This window comes from Odontomachus brunneus, unplaced genomic scaffold (genome assembly GCF_010583005.1).
Source record: "Odontomachus brunneus isolate Ranch 3 - 2012 unplaced genomic scaffold, Obru_v1 Obru_scaffold_017, whole genome shotgun sequence".
NCBI lineage: Eukaryota > Metazoa > Arthropoda > Insecta > Hymenoptera > Formicidae > Odontomachus > Odontomachus brunneus.
The window spans coordinates 807771-826103 of NW_022639467.1; the positions used below are offsets into that span (position 1 = coordinate 807771).

Genomic DNA, 18333 nt, shown 5'->3' on the forward strand with positions numbered 1-18333 from the left:
GTCGTTATGTAAAAGTCGTTGTGATAACGCGAAACGTGTTGTCTTAGGGCCAGTTTTTCAATGATAGTTTAAACTTAGTATTTTAACTTAAACTCTGTTTAAACAAAACAAACGCATTGTTAGAATAGAGTTTAAACTTGAATCCAAGTTTAAACTGCTATTGAAAAACCGGCCCTTAGAAAATCAGAACAAATTGCTCAATTTTCCAGCTGTTTCCCACCGTTGATCGCATGTTACCGCGAAGGAGGCACACTGAGAAAGAGATACTTGAAAATTTATTTGTGGATTATAAGATTTAATTCTGTGAAATAAAATTTTTTCCATGAGGTAAAATTTGTATCCTGCGAAGAAATTTGTATCCCAAGTAAATTTTCAAGTATTCTTTTCTCGCTGTACTAATCGCCCAGTCCAATCAATCATCGGAACAGTTCTCCGCGGAATTGATATTCAACGCGATCGCGACCTGCGACTGTTTTTATTGCCGCCGTAACAACGTGCTTTGTGGTAAAATTTGTTTATTGTCGAGAGAAGCGCGTGAAAAACTCCTAGTTTCTCTCTCACGACACGGCGAGTCGGTCGTATCCAATCGCATCCGGCGCGGCCATGCCGGGGGATCCATCTCGTGGCATCCTGGCGGGAGACGACACGTGGTTGTTGCAGTGGCGGTCGGCACGAGGCTCCCTACTACCTCTTTCTCGGCTTCCTCGTCCACGCTGGACGCAATGAGGCGATCCTCAAAGCGCGACCGGTAGTCGAACCGCGTGCACGCCGAGTACGAGGAACAGCAAGTGCGCGAGGACTCTCACGCATACCGGATTCTTTCAATCTTCCTGTTTTCTTTCACGCTTCCCTCCTACTTTCCCCTGTAACTCGCGGCCCGATCGTCTCGGAAACAACCAGGATGAGGCGGAACCGAGTGCCGATCGCGAAGACGTGAGTAACCGACTGGATGTCGCCGAAGATCCCGTGGCGTCGCGATCGGTCGCGTTATCGGCACCTTCCGCAGAGAATCGGCACGCAGCGACGTCGGACATCGGTGAGGTGGTCCTCGGTTTCTCTTCTTTAAGACCAGACTCGCGATTTATGTGTTTAACGCTCGCAGCCCGATTGCGCGGCCAGGACTGATCGTGCGATGCGCATCGCGAACACGTTCGGTTGCCAAATCGACTTCGAATGTGCGAGCGCGGCTTCGAGTTTGCGGGAACGATCGACGGCAAAAGTGGCCCGGGAATGACGATCGACTGAGGATCGTGCGATAAGGCCGGCGAGGACTGTGAGGAAAACGATCAGCTGCTCCAAATCGGTGAGTTTTACCCTCGTGACATCCAGGCTGTTCGAAATCCGGTTGCGCGCAGAAGCCGTCCCGTTCTGGGTCTGGCATGTTTCATCGAGAACTAACAGCTGGTGACTGGCTGGAGTCAGCTACCAGCTCCTAAAAGTCAGGGGATCATGCTCTAACTTGACACTGAACGTCCGATTCATTCGTCTCACGTGTAAATCGCGTACGTTACCTCAGCTTGAGAATCTGATGATTGCATTCAGCACTGAGTATGCAATTAGGACACGGTATACCGCAAATCATTGGTGTGACAGTGCGCGATGATAACTTTGGGACTGTATGTCGCGATTTAGCTTGGAGAGATATCGGTAATGAAAATCTAATTTCTTGTGACTCTTCAACACTGACTCATCCAAGGGAGAACTGCCGAATTCTGGACTGATTAGAAAGTGTTAGGATTCGTGAAATCATGGTGATGATTAGAAACTACACTCCTCTTGTGTTCTCTGAAACTGATATTTAGGAAAGTTACCAACTGACAATCGCGATTTGTCATGTATTCGGGTTTCATGGAACAGCTCGCTGTCATGTACACAGTGAATCATGCGATGATCCGATGAAACGTGCAAAAGATTGGAAAGTTTTAATCTCGCGGTATCGATAGAAAGTCTCACCGCGCCTGGCGCGAAAGCAATTTTAAGCGTTAATACACTTGCATCCTCGTGGATGAAATTAGTCTCTGGGATGGATGATCGCTCATAACGAGCAATACCGACTGCTAATACAAGAATTATCGCCGCTTCCAGAAGTAGGCGAGCGCGCTAGATCGAAAACAATATAATCAATAGCCGGAGGAGTTAATGTTATTAGAAAGTCTCGATATCGTGCGATCAAGTTGCCAGGCAGTTTTGAATATAGGCGTCCTTAGATTCGTCGAGTGCAAATAACTCATTGCGTTGATTTCTTCCTCTTCGTTTCTTCCACAAGCACAGACGGAACTTCTTCTTCCACGGGATCCTATCTCCCTGGTATCCAACGAGCGGAAGCAAACAGTAGTTCTCGTCCGAGTAATTGCTAAGCTCCGTAGCTCCATAAGTGTCTGAAATGCCTGTGTAATGGATAACCGCGGAATCGGGACGTCTTCTGGATTCGTTTTGCAGAGCATCCTCGGAATATTTATACAATCCGGGTGAGTGGAGGAGCGCGCGGACACTGACTCACCTGTTCCTCCGGCGATCAGCGATCGCCGATAGAATTGTTATCGGCCCGCGAAAGAAGTGTGCCACTAAGAAGGAAGGCGAAAGAGGCGTAATCCACTTAGAGGCCCGTAATGGATAACGAATGCGCGAAGATGCACGGGCGGTTTTTGCATTTCACTCCCGTGGCGCGATTGCTCGTTGGCGATTAGCCTGTCCGTGGCGGAATCCCCCGTGTGAACTGGGTCGAGCCGATTCCTTCTTAAAATAACCGTAACCACTTGCCGTGATCGAACGCGCCACTTTCACTGATTAGTCGCGCGCCTCCTAAACACGCGCTCCACCTCGTGTCGAGGCACAGCCTCTCCATACATCTCCGGGTGTCTCCTCCGACGCATGGGACTAGAAATCCGTTCGTGGACGTGCCACGCGGCTCAGAGAGAGAGCTCGCGTTACCTGCTCGACATGTTTCGAACTCTTGAGATTGTCCTCGCAGATAATATATATGTGTCTACGCCGAGAGAGAAAAATGTCATCCTACTTCTAAGAGAAGCGATTGCTCAAATTACTTTCTTTTTTTTTTAAGGTAGCGATCATCATCTTCGGCGAGGAGTATTTTCTTGACAACGGTGTCAAGGTGTACTCATCACGAATTTTAAAAAAGCTCATGTACTCGCAAAGGAAGAATTTATATTCGCTTTACAGGAATATTGTAAAGCTCTATCGAGGAAAGTGATAGTTTGATCCTATGTGAGTAAGTAAACCGAATTTGATCTAATATTTTCGATCAAACTGTCGAATCTACTAGGACTCAGGATGTATTTTTAATAAATTTTATGCTTATGATGAGCTTATGATAGATTCGAGGATATATATATTTGTGAAATACTTTCGCAAACAAATAACATTTACTTAAATGCAGTATGTATATTTTTGTGTGTAGTTTGAAACATTTTTATGCGTCGGTACGCGCATTAACCTAATTATTTTTGCACAAAATACAGTCGTTACCTCTTATTTATGATGCTCCCATTAAAATAATTACACTGAAAAATTAATTCCAATTTTTGTTTCGTTATTTCGCGAGAGAGCTACTTGTTTAACATGTTTGAATCTCTTGAAATTATCTTCAGAAATAATTATGTGCTTGGTTTAAAAAATTTATGTGTCGATACGCGCGCACTAGCCTCTATCTATTTTTGCACAACGTAATATTTCATGCACTTTCTTCTAATGTATAGTCGTTACATTTTATTGTGTGTGTGTGTGTGTGTGTGTGTGTGTGTGTGTGTGTGTGTGTGTGTGTGTGCATGTAACGTCGCTCTTATTAAAATAATTACACTGGAAAATGAAATCAAATTTTTGTTTCGTTACTTTGCGATGTAATACTGGTATCATACAGTAACCAGTTCTTTTACTTCGCGTAGTGCGTGATCATACGCAATATTAATCAGTGCAATCGAGGCAATTAATCTCAGGATCTCTTCACCCAAAATGATCCGGTTTCACGACGAGCCCACTTAGTCCCGAGTCACGCTTTTTCGCCGGAATCCACTCAAACACCTGATATAAGGAGTACCTTACGTAACGCGTTGGTAAAGAACTATGTTAATAAGGACTATTCGCCGGACCCGATTTTACCTCTAAAAGTGGACTCTCGCGATTTCACTTTCGTCGAGAGCCACGGCTACATTAAGTGTCTCGTTGCGGGCGAGACGCAATTGATTGTTTCGCGCTGCGGTTTCGCGGGAGCATTCGCTTGTGCATTACTATTTCGCTCCAGTTTCGAGCTACAAGTGTGCCGGTTCGGAACAAATTAGAGCCGCTTTTGTTCGCGATGGATTTGGGTCTCTCCTCCTCGCGCCGAGTCCGTTAGAGCGTTTCGCCGTCACGGTCCCTGGGCCATAAAAGATTTGTCCTCTATATCGTACGACCCAAAAATCAGCAAGGATTCATCCGCGGCTTCGTCTCGCGCAACGCTCGAAACGCATCGGGAGACATTAACGTCCATTTGTATGCGCTTTCTCGAAACGCGAGCGCGAAAGCCACACCGATTAACAAGCTGTTAACGCACTTCGATCGCGCACGAGGGAATGCGCCGCCCGCGCTGCTCGAGAAATCCGTCCGCCGTTATTATTCGCTAATGGCCCTCCGTTGTTGCTGTCGTTTTCGCGACTGGAAACTAATGGCGATACACGACTGGACGAAATTACTCCTCCGCGAATAGCACTCACAGAAAAACGTGATAATGGCAACTACAACCTTCTCAATAATGAATGAATTTGCACGCGCGAAAAGACTCGTAAAACACGATATTCGCGTTATTTTTATACTAAATATAACGAAATTATATATGAAGCTCCAAAAAATTAATTAGCCACATTTTTTGGCTAAATAAAATATAACGAAATTATATATGAAGCTCCTTTTATTATTCAAATAACTAATAAAGTTTCTTTGTTTTTGGACATACGTCTCACACGCTGAACAATTTTATCCTTCTACAAAGAAACTAATGTTAATATAACACTACAACATCTGTGTTTGCTTCTCATTGGCATTAAAAAAAAAAACTTTGTTAGTATTAAAATATAATATTTGACAATGCAGAATCGAACGATGGGAATTATTTAACAGAATTTCGTATGAAAAATAATTTGATTAGGAACTGACGAAAAACTGCTTAGAAACTGACTAGAAAGTGGCCAATTTTACTTTCCAATTACTGACGAGGCAAAAGTTTGTTGCCCAAACTGGCCAGAAACTTAGCCAATAATCGAAATTTCTGTCAGCCACTGGCTAGGAAGAAATCGTCCTTTTTACTCGGGTGCAAGACTCGCGTATCACCTATCAATACTATCAATTATATCACCTATCTGTATAGTTGCCATCGCCGTATCTTCTTCGCGTCCATCGTAGTTTCGCCAGCTGTCGCGGAATCATCATTCTACCAGTCGAGCGCGGTCTGATAAGGCTGCAAGTAGTTCACTCGGACAAAAGCTGGAATATCGGGGTATTAGCTTGTCCTGTGTGATTTTACTCGTCTCCGGCCTGTACTTGACCGCAAGGTCGCGCACGTGACGCTCGATACGTGAGCGCTTACTGTCATCGTTGCGTCAATAGACGTTTCCACGGCTATTCCGGTAGTAGGTCTTCGGTTTCCACCGCTGCCTTCACTGCAGTACCGTTCCTCCGCTATATTGTTAAAGGTAAACATAGGGAATTTCGGGCCCCGCGCTTAACACGGCAGAAAACGAGAGGATAAGCGGTCAGGTATTTATCGCGTTGCCATTAACTGTTAGTCGCGTGGTCGCGCGTGTACGATAACATAACGACCCCGTAAAGCTTCCCTTTATGCGGCGATTGCAATTATAAATAAATTGGGATTAACGCGCGTTACATCGCGCAGGAACTTCCGTGAAAGCTCTTCATTAGCTATGTATAACGATGCATAGAGGATGATGCGCTTTACACCGTGCTAATTCCACGTAGGAAGCTAAACACTCGGATCCATTAATGGCTTCTCCTAATTATTCTAAGCTTCCCTGAAGACTCGGCCGCATCGTGCATGCAATTTCCACGGTCTCGCGACAAAATACGCCCCGATACTCGAGTGGCTTCTCTCTCTCTCTCTCTCTCTCTCTCTCTCTCTCTAAACTTGCAGAAGATGGTAAGGATGGACCAAAAAGTAATCGTGTCTCTCTACATGGAGATCGTCTCTATGCAAAAATTGATAGAATTTCGAGTGTCTCGAATAACAAGAAGAGAATCAAACGTCCTCAGATCCTTGTTTGCACCATTATTCTGCGGTATCGTTTTTTGTATTAGTTGCACGTGCGCGACTTTGCACGCAACTAATTATACTAATTATACAGTGTGGCTAATTAATTTTTTGGCGAATAACGAACGAACCGTTTAATTGCCGAGTAAAGCGTATGAAGATACAAATGTGTGTCAATCGCGAGACTCGACTCGTTAACGCGGTTTCGAGGTGGTCCACTCTGTCCCGACGAAAATCGGCGCAATAAAATCCCACGGCCGGAAACATTTACCATCACATTCGAGAAATAGCACTACATTTCATTAATTTTAAATAGACGGTCTCTCCGCCGTCGCGACACGGCTAATTAAGGGATCGGAACGCCAGTTTGCGCGATCACAATAATTATTTGTGAGATACTAATTGATACCGAGATTTCTCGGAACGTCTCGCTCGCGCATGAGGAGTCGGGTGAATTCGTGAAATATTTATAACGGGAACGTACGTCCTCCTCTCTCTCGGCGTCGCGCCAATTAGAATCTTTTCTGAATTGTTCCAAACGCGGAATGTATTTTCAGAGTGATCAGCGCCGATTAAATCCCCCAAAACACACCTGTGCAGCAGCAGAGAAGAAATGTGTGCCGATCGAAAGTCGATTTCTAGGTGGCCCGATCTTAGCCGCGCCTTCTCCGCGAAAATCCACTTGCAGCGTCTTTGATGTAACGTTCTATCGACTCGTTCGTGTCTGCGTGTCCGTATCGTCGGAGAACGATATTTCCTGTCTGTAGGAGCGCGCCGCCGACCCCGCATTTCGAGAAACATTCGGCGGCAAGGCGAGAGCGATAGCTCGAGAGAGATAGCTCGACGCGCTCCACGACGCGCTCCGCGTCGTTATATCGTTGCGTTATTAACACGTTATATCGTAAGCGCTGCGGATCAATCAACGAAACGCCAGCTCGGCGGCTATCACGCGCCGTGCATAATGAGCGCGCACCGTTAAATCCGCGCGGAAAGAAGAAATCGCGCTAATAGACGGCGCGAGAATTTCGCACAACTCGGCACGTAACAGCACGCGAGGCCGAATGAATAGGATTTCTTCGAGGCACGACACGCGGGACACCCCGTTGCCACGAGAAATCATATCCGTCGGCGTTGCCGCGGCCGTTCGCGAGGTGATACATACACGAGGTGTTAAAGTGGGTCACTTTTATCCCCTGTAGCAAGCGATCACGATCGGAGATTGGGATCGGCCGCAACCATCGGGCCATGGCGAGCGAACGGTCGCGTTAATACTTGTGCAAATCCGCGCCATTGTTACTCTCGCCATTGTTCCGAGCTCGCGTAAAAAGTCCTGCGATCCCCGAATAGACTTTCATGATCATCATGAGTACGCGAGACAATCGATTATGGAAATTTCGCGATTCTTTCAATTGCACATTTATTAAGTGAATAAGTGTGCTGAATTAATTATTAAATTTACATCGTGCGACAGTGCAAATATTTTGTTGCATCGATGCGGCAACGAGCTTATTAACAAGGGAACACCGGACTCTTTAATTTTGATACACTTTTGTAAGTACGTAGAGTAAATCAATACATGAACGATATATTCCATTTGCGTCCTATCGCTATTTAAAGGTATGATTTACACTCTCAAAGTAAAAAGGATGATTCCACTTTTTCGTGTATTACTCTTAAATTAAAGGAGATAGAAAAAAATGTTTCGAATAAAAGTTTAATGATAAGTTAAATACTGCAAATTGACATAAGCATAAATAAAAAATATCTTTTTTATTGTAACACAATTTTTTATAGGTATTTTTTATTTATGCTTATGTCAATTTACAGCACTTAACTTACCATTAAACTTTTATTTTAAAAATTTTTTTTTCTATCTCCTTTAATTTAAGAGTAATACACGAAAAAGTGAATTGTCCTTTTTACTTTGAGAGTGTAAATCATACCTTTAAATAGCGATTGGGCACAAATAGAATATACCGTTATTCATGTATTGATTTACTCTACATACTCACAAAAGTGTATCAAAGAGTTCGGATTCCCTTGTAAGAGTTACACTCAGATTTCTATAAAAATTTGTTCACATTCAACACGACATATTCTCTTGAGCATATTTGGACAATTCTTTTTTTTTCATATCTCTTTCGTATTTTTATTTTGTCATTCTGAAAGACAGATATGAGCGCAAAATGATCAGTCATAAGATACACAACGCAACATTCGCATGACTCTCACTGGTCTTCTACTTCACTTGGTTGTACACTCAAATAGACGTTTACGTAAATTTGGCAGCAATCAGTTGATTTATAAAGGTCGTGTGCTTCATATGTGGTTCATATAGATGAAAAATAGAAGCATGAAAAAAAGATGAAAATAATGATAAAAATTTGTTCAAAGCAGTATATTCCCACACGAATGTCCAAAATCGAGTCATAAGACGTCTTTAGGATGTCTTTAAGACATCATTAAGACAACACCTTATAAACTTGTCTTAAAGACGTCTTAAAGACGTCTTATGTCCCGATTTTGAACATTGTGCTGTCTGGATTATATCAAATAATCCTGAGTGCAACTGTCAACGAGAATCTGAATCCAATTTTTAAAATTGTTGTTGCATCAAAAGAATTTACGTTATTGATGTAAATTTAATGATTAATTCAAGACAGCGTATTTTGCTCAAAGTAAAACGGTGGCGGAGTCCCCGCCATCTCTGCGATAATCGTGAAAGTTTATCCGGGTACCTAAGAGTCTCGTTTACGCAGATTGTTAAAAAAAAAGAGCATTTTTTCCGCACATCGTAAAATTCGCGCCCACACGCAAGTGCACGCGTCGCGAGAGCTATCGATCTCGAGTGTCCGGTTTCTTCTGTTTTTTTTTTTTCGACGCAAACGTCGGCCACGGAGAAGAGCGTGTCGTGTGGCCGCATTCGGACGAATCTAGAGAGCCGATGTAATCGCTCGCCCGACTATTTCCGCGACTAATGAGCAGCGCGAATAATGAAATTACGCTTGTCTGCGCAAGTAGCCCGCTCGTAAAGCGAGATTCAGGCGGAGTGACGGAGTCTCTCTTGCGGCGACCCGCGGATGTTTGGCACGGCGCGGTCGGGAAAACACGACCGGCCCCGAAGACGCGCGGGGCCGGTCGCGTAAACGCGATGGTGCTTTCCATCGCGTATTTAGAATGCGCGGCTCGTCGCGGAAAACACCACCCTTTCAAGTCTCGCAGACTTGACCGCCATCAGTTTTACAGGTACGGGCAGACCGCGTCTGTAAATGGCCACGTGAGATTTCTATCGGCGACAAAACGGACGATCGATCGCGCGTGCGTACGCCTACGGGATCTAAGCTTGTCGATCATCTCGTCCCGACCCGCCGAGATATCTCCCGTAGATGTGCACAGGTGCGCATATAGACACGATCGAGTCACAGCCGCGTTGTGTACACGAAAAATACAGGCACACACGAGAGCCGTACCGGCGGCGCTAGCTCGCTCGCTCGCTCGCTCGTACTTACGTGCGATTAATTCCTCCTTCGTTCGTTCGTTCGTTCGTTCTTTCTTTACTCCAGTCCATGGCGTTCACCCATCGACCTTCTTAAGAGAGATCCGTCGACTTTTCCATCGGCCTCGATCTCGATACACTCGACGACGTGTATCTAAATGCGGGAAGAGCGGCTCAACGTCAACGCGCAAGAAAATATGTGAGGTCTGGCTAGATGACACGAGATAGATCGCAGATCGCACAGATAGCGCCGCGCTTTTCGACGACGACGACGATGTCCCCCTTCGAACGCGCCTGTGACGTTTTTAACCCTTGACCGCGAGCGTGAATGCGTGTCGTCGGGACGTCGGGCAGTTGAGAAAAATCCAGTCAGTGTCGGTTCATTATCGTCTTATCGGTGGTATCTTAGACATTAGTATGCGTATTTAGGCATTAGTATGCGTAAATTCGGCGGTAACTGTACCGGTCGAGTCAAGATTGCGTTCCCTATGAGTGATTCGTATGGCACTCATATTCATCCTGTAGAATGACGAAGTAGAAATACGAAAGAAATGACCGAAAATTGCTCAAAACAATATGTCATGTGAAATATAATATGAAAGTCTGGATGTGTAACTCTTAATAAGTTGCTGCGTCAATATAACGAAAGACTTACGCGATTCTATGGCGTAAATTTAACGATTGATTCAATGCGATATGTTCGCCTCGTGAATATAATTAAACAAATCGTAAAGTTTCCATCAACGATTCATCTCGTGATAACCATAAAAGACTATCATTTGAGAAGAAGTATCGCCTTTTAATCAATATTCGTGCTACTTTGTATATCCGAGGTTTTTAACGCAATCATGTCATTCGAAAGCACGCATGCAATACAATGACACACACATACGGAGAGAAATAAACTTTTATCATAAATTATCATAAATTCGCTATATCTTATCATAAATGCTCTTCAATTCTGCTATAATGTTATAATAGTGCAGAGACAGATTGTCAGTAAGGTCTATCTTGGCAAAAAACAAGAACATTTTTTAATAGAATATATTTCAGTTCCCATAAAATATAAATATTTTTTTTATTTTTCATATATTTTTTTCTCTCAGTCTAGTAATACAGTAATAGATACAGTAATAAACGGTCACTAAGATCTGTCTTACTAAAGAACGCAGTAAATTTTGCCAAAAACATGGCAAATATCTTAATGACGCATTTCAATTCCTGATGTGTAAGTGGCACAAATAAAACGGAAGAATAATCAATTACTGCAGAAAATGTCAATCCGCTCCTCGGCTGCAAACTTCGACAGTAATTTTAACTGTAAAAGTCTCTCCGTGCGCGCATCTGGTCGGAGATGAATTTGCGACGAATTCTGTGACATATCGTACGAAACCGGTTATTGAAATTGATTTAGGAACGACACGGGTCGCACCGTCAAGAAGCGTCTGATCGAAACTCGGTCGGGCCAGGCGACTCTCGCTTTTTCACCTGAGACGAATCGTATCTGGGGCGCAGGCTGACGATTACACCTGGTAATTTGCGAGCCGCACAGCGGCGGCACGGACGACGCGAGATTAGCGGACCGGAATGTCATCGGGTGTCGCGAAACAGACAGTGATATGACATACAAAACGTGAAAATAAGGATGATTCGCGACGTCGTTGTCGTTCCGCGAGCGCGGCCGAAAGGTTTCACCGGAGTGTGCGCGAGCTTTCTCTCGGATGAAAAAAATTATCTGACGACTCGGAACGAAATTTCCAAATACGCGCACGAGGCGCAATTCCGCGCGCGGTAAAATTTTATTGCTCCCTCCCTCCCTCCCGCCCTCCTCCTTCCCCCTCGCAGTCGCAAGCGCGCGATCGAAAGTATGTCGGGAAGCAGGAGTATGAGGATATTAATGCGGCAGGCTCTCCTCTCCGCGATCGCACGTTTTCACTGCGGGGAAATTAACATTTTATTAATGAATTCCAATTACACGGGCATCCTCGAGTTATTAACGCGAGTTATTAACGTACGAATCGTTGCGGACATCCTCGTCTCCCCCGTGCATACTTTCACTGCCTCCATAATCATCGGGCATGTGTAAGGCCGAAGGAAGTTCCATATTAAAGTTACGTCTTCTAAGCGGAACACGAGCGCCAGCGGACAGGTGCGATACGATACGCGTATCTTTCCTATTGTCCCATATCCGACGTCGCGCATCGGACACGTCCTTCTTTCCGGGCTAGATTAATTGCGATCACAAGCGCAGCCTCGTTCGAGAGTTCATGAGCCGTTTTCTAATTTTATCTTTAATCAGCTCGAACTCTACCCGCCCGGCTTATCATAAAATGTCAAGAGAATCAGGGGAGGGTATGTGTAGATTTCATGTGTAGATTTCAAATAAACACTTCTTTGGAATAGTCCAATTTTTTGATTGATCGAACAAAATCTTATTTGACGCGACAAAAATATTTATTTGCGGCTTAGTTTCAAAAAAATGTTTCTGTTGTGTCAATAAAAAAATCTATTTGGATTATTCCAAAGAAACATTCATTTGATTCAACAAATCATTTCCTCTATGTAACGTCCACAATTTCCCGCAAAATTCTAGAGAGTAACTATTTGATCCGGATCGGTGAAAGTGTTTAGAAGTTTACAGTACAGACAGACACTCTATTACATATATACAGGATGTAAAGTTAAAGCTGCTACAGACTACTATGTTGACAGTTAAAAAATCACGTCCTTGAATTTACCTTAACGAGTCTATCTAGAAACTAATTTCATCAAATAATGTTACCTTCAATATCAAACTGTTGATAGAAAATAAAAATTTCATGTTTCGCTTTTGGTTTTAGAAATAATAGTTTACAATATCTTTAACTTTACATCTTACATATGTATATTTTTTTTATGTTTTTTTATTAATAGACTGCAGCAACTAAAGTTTATAACAGAGTTGTAAAAATATTAATTAGATTTTTCTGAAAATTTAATTACCCTATACATAAGAAATTAGATATCAATCAAAGTTGACGAAATTTAATTGATTCTCTCTCTACTTGAGAAAAATAATTTAGTAAACAGATACATCAATAACATCGCCGCAGGGTGGCTTCTCCGTTCGATCAATTAGCGGATACTTTGATCAAAATGGTTGAGCAATCTCTTCTCTCTATTTTCTTTCTTTTTTTTTCATTAGTTTTAGAGAGAACAAGTTAATCCTATTGACTTTAAGTAATACTTACCGAAGAGGCTCAGCCAGATCAGGCAGAGATTAGCCAGAATTTAATTGCGTCTGCTTAATCGAGGTAGGATCAAAGTAGAATCGCCCAAACGGCCAACTCGTCGTTCCTAATAAGCGTGCGAACAGCGCGAACACAGCAAAGTGTTATCTCGGGGCTGGTGAACATAAGGTAGCGTAAGACGCGTGTCGTGCATGTACATACATACGTCGGCGGAGTGTCCATTCAGCGTCGATAATGACGACTATTATGCCTGTACTTTCTCCAAATTAGCGGTAAAACGTCACGCGCTACGCTCGCATTAGATAGGGTTGCTCCTCCGCGATTTTCCTTTTACTTTCAAAACTATTGTAGGATACGAAAGAAACGGAAAGTTGGGACGCGCGCGAAACGCGTGTCTCCTGAAAGAGCAGCCCGTTGCTCAGGTCAACTCAGAAGCGCTCACAGAAGCATCTAAGGCCGCTGTTCACGGTCCGGTGTTGTGTTTGATCTTACGTTCATCTGCTTCGAATGCTCCGCAGCTAGATCAGTATCGGAGGATGACAGTACCGGAAGATGAACTCGAGACACGATCTCAAATACAAGATCTGACTGTGAATCTCTATCGCGTGCCGAGAATCGTGTACGATACATCGTCGCGGGCGCACACGCTCGCGATATTACGGTATATCGCTCGCGTCGCATTGTAAAAAGAAGAAAAAAAAGAAGAGGCATAAGCACGGGATAAAAATTTCCGTTACGCATTTCGGAGCCGCCGATAATTTACAGCTGTCTGAGAGAGAGAAAGAGAGAGAGAGAGAGAGAGAGAGAGAGAGAGAGAGAGAGAGAGCTTCGGAGGCTCTTTCAGCCTGCTCGAGAGACGCGACACAGACCCTGAACTTCATCGTGCGCGCGCGCACTTAACCGCATCTTTCTATAAACGCGAACCGGTGCGGTTCTTAAAACGCGAGATACTGACTCGACACGGTAAAAGACGCGGGGCCCCGTAATTGCCGACACGGTCGAGCGTTTATATCGCCGTGCGTATCGCGCACTTGGCGGACTTTCGTTGAGGATTAGTAAGAGTAAAACGTAATGCTCGGAGACATCGATTAACGGTAACGGTAAACGACTTACCGCGCTCGTATTCCTAGCGCATAGCAGGCACAGTTTCAGAGCCGGCTCTGCCTGTCCTGTCCAGGGGGCTTACGTGGATCCGTGCGCGCGGCTTAACCGCGCCGTCGACTTTCGGCCGAAGGCGCGCGACCGTGGAAAGCGTCCGATTAATTATTCCGATTAAGCGCCGCGATTAATTAAAATCGAAACACGGAAGGAGCCCACGCGGCCGCCCGCTCGTGAGCCGATCGAGTGACGCAACACGAGGGACCGGCAATCAATTAGCGCGCCGTTCGTGGGATTTTAAACTCGTCGTCACGAGAGTACGTTTCTCATCCCGTTGCAGGCCGATGTAAATCCACTCTTGGTCGAGCGCATCGAGCTTAAGGGGCGATGCGAGGACGAATTCGAGAAATGTCGAGAACGTAGAGACTGTCGTCACCAACACGCTACCCTTTCCGCATTTCTTGTACATATAATGTAATATAATATAATATAATATAATATAATATAATATAATATAAATCTAATATAATATAAATCTTACATAAATGTGTGTTGCTTTGTTTTACCGGAATATTTAGCGGAAAATCTAACCACGCGTAAATAGAAATCTTCCTGCAAAGAGTGATGGTCCATAGGCCATGCGCCCCATTTCTGGGCAGTGAAAAATGTACTTAAAATGCGCATCAAATCAAAGGCCTTGATGAGCTGCTTGACAAAGATATAAGTTTTAGAGCCGCGCAGTGTACCGTTCCAACACTACGATTCAAAAAGTTCCCAAATTTTAGGCTACTTTCAAACTGATGTTTCTTTAACAAAACTTAACGGATTTTAAAAATTCAAAATGCTACATTTAATAAAATTAAATGGAGAATTTAATGGTATAAATTCCATGTTTTAAACTGACCGGAAGTAAAATATTCCAATTGGAACATCAACTTTCGGTTAATTTTGGAACATGAAGTGCATAGGAAAATGCATCTTAACCTACTCAAAAACATTAGAAATACCCAAATTGTTTTTGCTTAACTATTTTAAAAGCCAAATCAAACAAAATTCAACTGTTAAAATTAAAATGAAAGAAACATAAAAAAGTAGCCTAAAATTTGGGACTTTTTTAAACCGTTGTGTTGGAACGAATTACACTGGGCGACTCTAAAACTTATATCTTTGTAATCAGCTCATCAAGACCTTTAATTTGGTATTTTAAATACATTTTTCACTGCCCAAAAATGGAGCACATGTTGGCGTCACTCTTTTCCATATATTTTTAAGCTTCCAAACTTAATGGCTTTTAAAATTTTTCTGAACGGCGCTTACACACTTTCATCGCGTAAAAGCATTTATAATTCTGCGCAAGCAATACCGCATAAACTTTGCAGGAAAACGTCAGCGTTTCTCACCGATAAAGTTTTCAAGTGTGGTATCTCCTCTTAACGCGCTGCACCGGCTTTGCCGACTTTCGAGAGCGCGCTTCTGTTATTGGATACATATACGATAGTCCAATAATGATGTCGATCGTTGCGAGAGCTCTCGTGCTCTCGAGTTTACCGGCGTTGAATCGGCCAATTGATTAATCGCAGGGAACATGATGCGGTTGGTTCGGGGTCGCGGGAATGACTCTAATATATTTTCGCGTTTCACTCGCGGCGGCATAAACGCGCGCCGCTGGTGTCAGCCCATTTCGTAATTAAAGTTTCTCGTCTCGAATGCAATTGGATAGAGACGTCGATAAGGCGCGACGTCGCGTCGGGTCGCGTCACATCGCATTAGTATAAGCGAGCAGTATATTAGCGGTATATTAGCTCGTCGTTCTCCAAGCGTCCAACTAGGTCGCGTCCGAGAATTCACAGGTTCCATTCGTCAGTTTGGCTCTGGCGGTATCGTACGCAAATAATTTCTCTCGACGAGCGGACGCATATCCTGAGCGCGCGTTTAACAGAAGGACACCAACGACGTCCCTGAGCAGCGAGCGCGGATCTCATTAGTCACTACTGCGTCGACGAACCGCGTAGAATAGAATTGCGGAAGGGGGCAGAGGGGAAGCAGGTGGAAGGGAGGGAGGAAAAGCCATTTGGACCGGTTCACTTTATATATCACTTTGAATCGATTAGACGGCACGCCCTTAAAAATTCGCGCCGCATAAACGGCCGGAGCGAAACGAGGCCTATCGTGCGCCGTCCACATAATAATAAGAATAAGATTTCATTCACGATAGCACCCTCGGCTTTCGCTACCGAGGACCGTAATCACACTCGGACATATTGATGCATGGACCGAGCCCCATTACATAGTCCGCATTAATGACAGGTTTACGCTGACGAGGCCGTCCCCTTACCCGCTCATTGAAATTTCGATCGATTACCCTCGCGGTTCGCCCCGCCGCTGCAAAGAGACGTGCTGCTGTACGTTCCGGGAATTTCCGGAAAACCACTCGTCGAACGAACGAGCTGCGGATTCGTGAAGTTGCTTAAGAACGTCTCGTTTTAACTTCAGCTGGACTTTCATATATCACTTTTATGCCTGCAATCGCGATTCAACTGAAAAACTCTCATCTGATATTGAATTTAAATCTCACTTGGAAGGAATTGCAAGTAACGACTATTAATATGAGTTTCAGACTCGAATTCAGAGTTAGATAAGTATAATTAGTTATATGATAAAATTAATTAATCGATTATATATTTAGTATAGTGTTAGTATATATAGCATAGTTAGTGTTATAGTTAGTATATAGTTAATTGTTCAATATATAAGTATAATTAGTTATATGATATAATTGGTTAATCGATTATATATTTAGTATAGTGTTAGTATATATAGCATAGTTAGTGTTATAGTTAGTATATAGTTAATTGTTCAATATATAAGTATAATTAGTTATATGATATAATTGGTTAATCGATTATATATTTAGTATAGTGTTAGTATATATAGCATAGTTAGTGTTATAGTTAGTATATAGTTACATAGTTTTTCAATTGAAACTCCGATTACAGATATAAATGTTACAGAAATGTTAAGTATTTGCAAATCGATTGAATAGGCAAATACGAGCCACTCTGTGGCGGCATTATTGATGTACCTGTCTAATCAATTGTTTTTCTCAAACAGAGCATCAATTAAACTGTAATGCGGTTGATCAATTAAACTACAATTAATTTTGACTAATATCTAATATTTTTCATATATATATATATATATGTGTGAAAAATATAAGATATTAAACTGCAATTAATTTTGATTAATATCTAATATTTTTCATATATATATGAAAAATATTAGATATTAGTCAAAATTAATTGCAGTTTAATTGATCTACCGCATTGCAGTTTAATTGTTCGTATTGCAGTTTAATTGATGCTCTGTTTGAGAAAAACAATTGATTAGACAAGTACATCAGTAATGCCGCCACAGAGTGGCTCGTATTTACCCATTCAATCGATTTGCAAATATTTAACATTTCTGTAACATTTATATCTGTAATCGGAGTCTCAATTAAAAAATTATGTAACTATATACTAACTATAACACTAACTATGCTATATATACTAACACTATACTAAATATATAATCGATTAACCAATTATATCATATAACTAATTTTACTTATATATTGAACAATTTCCATATATATACATGTATAGATATTTAATCCACTATTTTTCATATTCACGAACATTTTTTCTTGTCTGGTAAATAAAACCCTGGTAATTAAATATTTATGACTCTTAGACCTGTATTAATAGTTATTAAACTACTATCAGTAACTCGTCTCGTTGAATGAGAGTGATCGAATATTCGTTCGGGTTTCACAGACCCGCCATTGCGCATACCGTGAGTTAATAGAAGATAATTGGCCGATTCCGCCAATGCGCGAACAATAACATCGCGCGAATCACGATACAGCCGAGCTGCTAAGGACAATATTTATCGCGTCGTTACGCGAGAATTGTGCACGATACGGTACGTATTACGTATACGTATGTCGTACAACGGTAATAAATATGTAATCCCCCGCCTTGAATCGCCTACCGTATTTACGAGTGAGCCGGCACCGGCGCGCTATTACGATATGGTATTAATCTTCGATTCGAGCGACGTATAATAGCACCGAAACGATCCGGTATTTCGTGCCGGGAACAAGACGCTGTATTATAAAACCACTATTGAGTGCGCGATATGTGTGTGTGTGTGTGTGTGTGTGTGCACGTTTCCTTTCCAATGCGCTCTGGGAAAACTTTACGCTCTTTTTA

The 18333-nt window shown here is 42.8% G+C and overlaps 1 protein-coding gene across 2 annotated transcripts in view; it reads left to right on the top strand.

Moving 5' to 3' along the window:
- The first annotated feature begins 710 nt into the window (after positions 1-710).
- LOC116841641 (serine proteinase stubble-like) overlaps positions 711-18333 on the top strand; it is a 47392-nt gene continuing 29769 nt past the window's right edge. For both annotated transcript variants that reach the window (XM_032809840.1, XM_032809841.1), the window contains exon 1: positions 711-1303. The gene's annotated coding sequence lies outside the window, so the exon portion shown is untranslated. The remainder of the gene's footprint in view (positions 1304-18333) is intronic.